This window comes from Mesoplodon mirus (genome assembly GCF_964341445.2).
Source record: "Mesoplodon mirus genome assembly, chromosome: 7".
NCBI classification, from domain to species: Eukaryota; Metazoa; Chordata; class Mammalia; order Artiodactyla; family Ziphiidae; genus Mesoplodon; species Mesoplodon mirus.
This window is the reverse complement of record NC_138983.1, coordinates 127,338,835-127,347,731: the sequence shown is the minus strand read 5'-3', so window position 1 is coordinate 127,347,731 and position 8,897 is coordinate 127,338,835. Positions and strand designations below refer to the sequence as shown.

Here is an 8,897-nt window from a genome sequence, read left to right as displayed (position 1 = left end):
CGTTCGGTGACCTCTGACCCCTCAGGGGCGGGGCGAACCCAGCGGCCCCCGCGGCCCCCGCGGCCCCCAGCGGCCGGCAGGCGCCACTGCAAGTCCTACTACGGTTGCGCGGGTTTTTCTCCGGGAACCCTCACTGCGCACAAACCCAGCTTGTCGCCAGTACCGCCAAGTGCAGTCTGGCTGGAAAAGGTGAGGGGAAGGAGCGCACGCAACAGTTAGGGGGGACCGCGCACGTATCTGGTCACCGACAAGGACCCGTAGAGGCAATTTAACAAATCGTAACTAGTATTTATAGGGTGCTCAGTGGGGGTCCAGAGCTTTACCTTAACTACCTCAGGTAATCTTCACAATAACCCTGTGTGGTGTCCTGTTATTACTGGCATTTTACAAGCGGGAAACTGAGGCGTGAAGGAGGAGGTAAGTTTGTGGAAGGTGACGCAGGTAGAAAGCGGCAGAGGCATTGCCAGCAGGCTGTAGGGAGCACAAGCTGAAGGCCTAATCGAAGACCTGATACCGCTCATACCCCACAGGGGTGATCTGAACGTTGCTCCTGTAAAGCTGTAAACGGAAAGCTATAAAGGGTGCAGAGTCATCGCTGAGGGTTAGCAGACGTGTTTAATCTGTAAACGTGCTAAACTAGTGGAACTTTATTCTCTACAAGCCACTTCTCCCAGAGTCAACAGCCTTCCTGTGTGTCCTGCTCCCTTAGCACCTAAGGTGAATTGCTCCCTCCCAGGGCTGAAATCCCCAGACTGTGATCTCCACCCTAGAACTCCCTCCAAAAAGCCTGGGGCCTGGCCCACACCTTAACTTATTGGATGTGCAAACAGAGCTGGCACAGAGCCCCCGGCTTCCCTTACATTTGTTACCTGTATTGGCGCATTAACCTGGATGGGTTACAGTGTCTGTGGGCACATCCAGTCAGCTCGACATAATTCAGACCCAGAAAGTAGCCAGACTCCCCTTCAGATCTTGACTTCCTGATGGAGCTTCCCTTTAGACTCAGGCCTTTGCCAGATGTGATCCATTTTGATGACCTTGCAGTTCTCAGTTCCTTGACCTCTCATCACTCCCCTGGCAGGGGTAATCCTGGACCTTGTCCACCAAAAATTGCTCCTTCTCTGAATTCAAGCTCTGAAGTTCTACTCTGACCATCGTCTTCCATCCTCCCATGTGGACTTACCTTCCATCTGGTCTTTAACCGCAGGGAGACCTCCATTCCTGAATATGAGTACTCTTATCCATTCACTTGGAAGATTATTCATCATCTGCCAGCTACTAAATGCTTTGCTCTAGGCCAGGTTTAAAAATTTAAAAACCTTTTGGGGCTTCCCCGGTGGCGCAGTGGTTGAGAGTCCGCCTGCCGATGCAGGGGACACGGGTTCGTGCCCCGGTCCGGGAAGATCCCACATGCCGCGGAGCGGCTGGGCCCGTGAGCCATGGCCGCTGAGCCTGCGGGTCCAGAGCCTGTGCTCCGCAACGGGAGAGGCCACAACAGTGAGAGGCCCGTGTACCGCAAAAAAAAAAAAAAAAAAAATTTAAAAACCTTTAAAGTGTGGCCTCCAAGTCAGCAGCATCAGCATCTGGGAGCTTGTTAGAAATGCAAATTCTTGGGCCCCACCCCAGACCTACTGAATAGGAAACTCCGGAGTGGGTCCCAGCACTCTGTGGTTGAATGAGCCCTTCAGGTGATTCTGATGCTCAGTCAAGTTTGAGAATCGCTGGTCTAGGTCTTAGGTCCTCTTGACTTCGCTTTACCCACTGGATCCCAGGAATACTTCCACCACACTCATGGCAACATATTACTTCACTTGACCTACCAAGACCTCTCATTCTGTCACACCCCAGCCATCCCATCTGTTTCCGTCATTTGTCCCAAAGCTGCTATTACCATCTGCTTAAACTCCTAACTTTTCAGCCCTCTGCAATTTGGCTTTTGAAACTGTTTCCCTAAAGTCTTCCATTACTGAGTATTCATTCAGCTGCCATCTGAACTAGACTGTGTGAATGGAACTCAATTTCTTCCTCTTCAGGTCATCCCCTGTTTTCATCCTCCCAGTGAATGATACCGCTAAACTAAAGCCTGGAGTTTTGGGGTAAGTTATCTTTTTTTTTTTTAATTTTTATTTATTTATTTATGGCTATGTTGGGTCTTCGTTTCTGTGTGCAGGCTTTCTCTAGTTGCGGCGAGCAGGGGCTACTCTTTGTTGCGGTGTGCGGGCTTCTCATTGCGGTGGCTTCTCTTGTTGCGGAGCATGGGCTCTAGGTGCACGGGCTTCACTAATTGTGGCTCATGGGCTCTAGAGTGCAGGCTCAGTAGTTGTGGCGCACGGGCTTTGTTGCTCCGCGGCCTGTGGGATCTCCCAGACCAGGGAAGGACTCGAATCGGTGTCCCCTGCATTGTCAGGCAGATTCTTAACCACTGCGCCACCAGGGAAGTCCCTGCGGTAAGTTGTCTTTGATTCTCCCTCTCACTTAGTCCCCACATCCACCCTGTGCAAGCTGTCTTACTGGATTTCTGAGATGTCTAAAATCTTTTCTCCACCTTTTATACTCATAGACCATACCTTATTTCAATTCCCTACCTTTCTTGCTTAGATTCATGTAAAATCTTTCTGACTGGTTTCCAAGGGTCTGGTGTATTTCAGCTCCATTTATCCTCCACACGCTGGTCTTAAGGTAGTCTCTAAAATGACTTTCCCGATTAATGTCTCTAAGTTGCCTTCAGGAAATATCCAAATTTCGCAACATGAATTTTACACTAAGTTTCCTAACCTCCTTTTCAGTCTTGTGTCCCACACTCCACCCTTCCCTCCGCCACCCTCCTCCAGGCAATATTCCTGCAGTTCTGTTGCTCCTATGCACTTTAGCATCTCCAGCCCTTGGTCCCCTCTGCCTAGAATTTACTTCTTTCCAGCTCTGCCTGATAAATTCTTTCTATTATATAGGGCTCTGAAATATGAACTAGAATGGAATTTCCACAAGGCTGGTGACTTTGTCTGGAACATGGTAAGCTCTCAATCTATTCATAAGCTCTTAGATCAGTTCATAATTGAATGAATGAAATGTCACCCCTTTTGTGAAGCCTACCAGAGTGGATCCTGCAGAATTAAATTTTCAACTCCAAGGTCCTTTGCTCATCCTCTTGTTGTTTTGTTTAGTAGTCAGTTGAAAACCCAGTAGTTAAAAAGCTCTTCAAGTGCGGGGACTGTGTCTTGATCATACCTGACTCAGTAGAACTAGCAGAAAGGGACCTTCTATGAATATTTGTCAAATTAAGTTAAATCATCAAAACTCCAGGCACCCTGGTGTTAACATGCCCATGGGGTGGGGGTCTGTGCTGGGAAGGAGCCTCAGAAGCATGCAGCTAACAGCCTGCTAATTATGTTGCAGGAAGGGGGACCCCTTCCAGGGCCCAAGAGTGGGCTCTTGTCTAACACTCGGAAATGAATTGTCTGAGGAGATACATGTGCTGACGAAGCAAAAGACTTTATTGGGAAGGGGCACCCGGGTGGAGAGCAGCAGGGTAAGGGAACCCAGGAGAACTGCTCTGCCATGTGGCTCGCAGTCTCAGGTTTCATGGTAATGGGGTTAGTTTTCAGGGTTGTCTCTGGCCAGTCATCTTTCTTAGCCTATATTTGGTCGGACTCAGGGTCCTTCCTGGTGGCGCATGCGTCTCTCAGCCAAGATGGATTCCAGTGCAAAGGATTCTGAGAGGTTGGTAGGACAATATTATGGGCTGGCGTCTCCTCCCTCCTTTTGGCCCCTCCCAGATTCTCCTGGTTAGTTTTCCTGGCAGCACCGTGTTCCTTACTGGGAACTCCTGTTGTGAGACAACTCATGCGAGTGGTTATCATTGTGCCTGGCCAAGGTGGGTGGTATCAGTCAGTGGTTCCCTAACAATTAGAGTATCAAACTACAAAACAGGCTAGTGGATAGCTTTATTTATGTAAAAATTCTAAAAAGTGATTTCTTATTAAAAAAGAAAAAAAAAACCTGTGCCGAAGCTATAAATAAAAAGGGGGACTTCCTTGGCGGTCCAGTGGCTAAGACTCTGTACTCCCAATGCCTGGGGCCCAGGTTCGATCTCTGGTCAGGGAACTATATCCCACATGCTGCAACTAAGAGTCCGCATGCCGCAACTAAAGATCCTGCGTGCTGCAACTAAGACCCAGCACAGCCAAATAAATATATATATATATATATTTTTTGCGGTACGCGGGCTTCTCACTGCTGTGGCCTCTCCCGCTGCGGAGCACAGGCTCCAGACGCGCAGGCTCAGCGGCCATGGCTCACGGGCCCAGCTGCTCCACAGCATGTGGGATCTTCCCAGACCGGGGCACGAACCCGTGTCCCCTGCATCGGCAGGTGGACTCTCAACCACTGCGCCACCAGGGAAGCCCAATAAATATTTTAAAAATAAATAAAAATGGATTGGCCTCCATATCTTTTTGCCACCCGCCAATCCCCAAAGATAACTATTACTGTCTGATACCTGTTTTCTTTAAGACATCTTCTGTGCGTAGACAACACACTTGTATATATATAAACATAGTTTCTGTCACCTTTGGAATCATATCGAACATACTGTTCTGCTACGTTTGTTTTTTTAAGCCCTAAAAATGTATTATGAATATCTTTCTACACCAGTACTTTGAGTATGATTTAAATGCTGTCTATATCCCCCTGACTCTCAAATGTATTTACGTCTTCAGCTCAGGCTTATCTTCTGAACTCCAGACTTACAACAGTGATCAACTTGATGTAACCACCCTGATGTCTCACACATTCTAAACACAAAACTGCTCAAACCTGCTGCTCCTACACAGGCTTCCCCTCCTCATTCATCCAGTTATTCAAACCAAAAACCTCAGAGTCATTATTTTCTCCTCCTGCATCTAGTCAGGACCGTTGCCGTGTTGATTTTGCCTCCAAGCTATATCATCAAATCAGGCTGCTTCTTTCCATTTCTACTGCCACCTGCAGTCACCTCCCTACAGGCCTTCCTGCTTCCATGTTTCCCCCTTCCAAGCCACTTTCAATGAGTGGCTAAGCATCATTTTAAAAATAAAAGGGAGTTGGACTTCCCTGGTGGCACAGTGCTTAAGAATCCGCTTGCCAATGCAGGGGACATCACTTCCGGAGAAGAGCTAGCTGTTGTTTTCCAGACCTGGAAAAAAGACCCCGTGCTAACGTCTCCTGTGAGAAGTCTTCCCCAGTTCCTCTCACGCTAATTGCCCTCTTCTCTGTGCTTCCAGAGAACAAGGAATCTGCCTGTTAGGGAAGTTACTTGTGACAAGTCCCAGCAAACAGAGCATTCTTACTACCTAATGGGCCTCCTGCTAGGCTCTGGGGTTTGGACATGAACGGGACTTATTCCATTGTATTGTCCTCACTGGTTGCCAAGGTCACTGAGGGTGAGCGCCTCTGGGACAGGGACTATAACTTATACGTTGCTTGGTTTGGTGGTTTTCTACTTCATCAGCCTTAACACCCTAGGAATGGAGCAAATACTCTGTAAGACCGTCTTTACCACCCTGAAATGAACCTTACTGATAAAATAACCTACCTACACATACAATTAAAAAAAAATCAAACTGTAATGCTCTAACGGTAATACAACAGAAAAATAAAGGGAGAGAAATGTATAAAAATGTATTCTAATGGATAAACTATATATATATTCTTTTTTATAAATTTATTTATTTATTTTTGGCTGTGTCGGGTCTTCGTTGCTGCACGTGGCTCTGGTTGCATCGAGCGGGGGCTACTCTTCGTTGCGGTGCGTGGGCTTCTCATTGAGGTGGCTTCTCTTGTTGCGGAGCACAGGCTTTAGGCATGCAGGCTTCAGCAGTTGTGGCACGCAGGCTTCAGTAGTTGTGGCTCGTGGGCTATAGTGTGCAGGCTCAGTAGTTGTGGCACACGGGCTTAGTTGCTCCGTGGCATGTGGGATCTTCCCAGACCAGGGCTCAAACCCATGTCCCCTGCATTGGCAGGTGGATTCTTAACCACTGCGCCACCAGGGAAGTCCAATAAACTATATTTGAAAATATGAGACAGTTAAAAATTTGTAGATACTTATTGTGAATAGCTTAAAGAGATGTCATTCAAATGATTATTGAAAATACCTTTTTAAAAATGGATATAGAGCTATTCTGATTTTTTAATTTATTAATTAATTCATTTGCACCAGGTCTTAGTTGTGGCTCGCCGGCTCCTTAGTTGCGGCAGGCATGTGGGATCTAGTTCCCTAACCAGGGATCGAACCCGGGCCCCCTGCATTGGGAGTGCAGAGTCTTAACCACTGTGCCACCAGGGCAGTCCTGAAAATACTTTTTTCTGTATATTGGCTACCTTGAAATAGCTAAATATTTGTTTATACATGTAGAATCCCGATGATTACAACAAATACAAACAGACCAATACAGGCATGTGGTATTGGTGAGTTAAATACCAGAGCAGCTTTGCTGTCAGTGAAGTGATTTTCCGAAATGGCAAACAACTCTCAGAAAACTTCCAAACTAAAAAAAGTAGAGTCTTCCTCCACTTTACATAAGAGTTGCATTCCTGGAAAATTCAGTATATAATAAAACAACACAACAAATACTTTCTGCTTAGGTGTAAAGCCGGGTTAGGTTCTTGGCTCAGCTCAGTCTCAATGGCCTTCGGTATGAGGCTCAGCTCTTTAAAGTGAGACACTGCCTCCTGCACTGACACTTGACACTCCTGGGCCTGCCAATCCCCCACATCCTTGCGGCAACCATAGGGCCAGTGAGAGCCCCTGGCCTAGAGCCGCTTTTGGTGCATATTCCAGAATGAATGCAAAGCTGGAGTGGGTAGAGCAGAGGTGGTTGTGGTGATGGACAGGTGACCAGGGCAAGACTGCATGTCTGTTACCAAAAACGTGCCAACCAAGCAGATGAACCGGGGCCTTTCTTCAAAGGTAAAGATTTGGGGCTTCCCTGGTGGCGCAGTGGTTGAGAGTCCGCCTGCCGATGCAGGGGACACGGGTTCGTGCCCCAGTCCGGGAGGATCCCGCATGCCGTGGAGCGGCTGGACCCGTGAGCCATGGCCACTGGGCCTGCGTGTCCGGAGCCTGTGCTCCACAACAGGAGAGGCCACAACAGTGAGAGGCCCGCGTACCACAAAAAAAAAAAAAAAAAAAAAAGGTAAAGATTTTGGTCAGATAGGGCATGGGCCATGCTTTTCAGGAATACCATGTTTCAGAGACTAGGGAGGAGGCAGTCTGATTTTATAGTGCTATAGACTGCAAGGGATTAAGGGCTGAATAAGTGGACAGAAATGAAGGCAACTCCTTAAATAGCTATCACACTCAACTGCCTGAGAAGAATAACAGTACCTACTCCTTAAGGCCTCTATATGGATTAAACCTGCAAATGCACTTAGAATGATGTCTGGTCCAACTGTAAGCACTCAATGTTAATATGCCAGACACAGGACTACACACTTTCCATTGTCCTATTTAGTTCCCAAATCAAATCTGTGTGTACTTTTTTTTTTTTTTTTTTTGCGGTACGCGGGCCTCTCACTGTTGTGGCCTCTCCCGTTGCGGAGCACAGGCTCCAGATGCGCAGGCTCAGCGGCCATGGCTCACGGGCCCAGCCGCTCCGCGGCATGTGGGATCTTCCCGGACCGGGGCACGAACCCACGTCCCCTGCATCGGCAGGCAGACTCTCAACCACTGCGCCACCAGGGAAGCCCAGTGTGTACTTTTATTATCCCCAATTTGCATGCAAAAGAAACTGAAGTTTAGAAATGTTAAGAAAACTGTGCTAAAGAAGATACAGTGAGAGATGACAGGTGATCTGCTGAGCGGGAGCAGAGCGGGGAGTCAGAGATGGAGCGAGGTCCTGGCTCCCACTGAGAGCTGCCACGTGCTGAAAGTAAATCCAGGCCATTACTAGCCCACCAGCGTCCTGGAGGAAGGAGGCGGGTCCTAACTGGACATCACAAGAAGCAAAAAAACAGCTACCATTTATTTAGAACCGGGAGCCAGGTTTGGTATGAAGCACCCTACTCCATCCCCCCCATCTCCATGCTGGTACAGTACTAAGAAAGGGCCATCAGGGACTTCCCTGGTGGTCCAGTGGTTAAGACTCCACGCTTCCACTGCAGGGGGTGCGGGTTCAATCCCTGGTAGGGGAACTAAGATCCCACATGCCATGCTGTGTGTCCAAAAATTAAAAAAATTAAAAAAAAGAAAGAGTCATCATCAACTCATTTTCCTGATCAAGACACTCAAGCTTAAAGAGAAAGTGGCTGCCTGAGGCAGGTTCTTCTAGAACGAGGATGCAGGAGCAGCAAGCAGCTACATCAGAGCCGAGAGCCAGTGCCCTTCTTGAGACTCACGCACCAGCCACTGCTACCTCTGGGGAGTAGTGATGCCCAGTCCCCCGGGACAGTGTCTGAGGCTGGAGCCATGTTTCTGTACAGGCCTGTTGTGGGGTGAGGGAAGAGCAGGAGAGGGAATGAGAAGGGTCATCTCAGCCCTGTGGGAAAGCCAGCAGGAACTTCAAGCACTGTGGGAATGTCCATGGCATCCCGACACAGCTCTGAATCTCGTTCCTTCCTTACTTGTTCCCCCTGGCTTTCTCCCTATCCCTCAGGTCTGAAGCTGGCAGCTGGCCTTGCCCTGGACACGGTCTACTGCAACCAAGGAAGCCACAGCAGCCCAGCTGTGATCTGCAGCCTCTAAGGACAAGTGCTCTGGTTTCTACTGAAACCGGAAGTATGGAAGGGCCATGCCTCTCAGCTCTGAGTTCCCACCCCTCACCCCCAATGCTTAAATGGGGGAAATGAGACTTAAGTCTGGCTACTCCTTTTGTCAAGAAATTCTTGCCTTTCACCTTTCTCACTGCTCCTTCGTGGCCTCCTAT

The 8,897-nt window shown here is 48.4% G+C and overlaps 1 long non-coding RNA gene across 1 annotated transcript; it reads left to right on the top strand.

Annotated features, from left to right (window-relative positions):
- Positions 1 to 108: 108 nt before the first annotated feature.
- LOC309807427 lies at positions 109 to 8,758 on the top strand. Its single transcript, XR_014294564.1, has 4 exons — positions 109 to 189; positions 2,034 to 2,096; positions 2,949 to 3,009; positions 8,628 to 8,758. It is a non-coding gene; the product is annotated as an uncharacterized lncRNA (long non-coding RNA).
- The last annotated feature ends 139 nt before the right edge of the window (positions 8,759 to 8,897 follow it).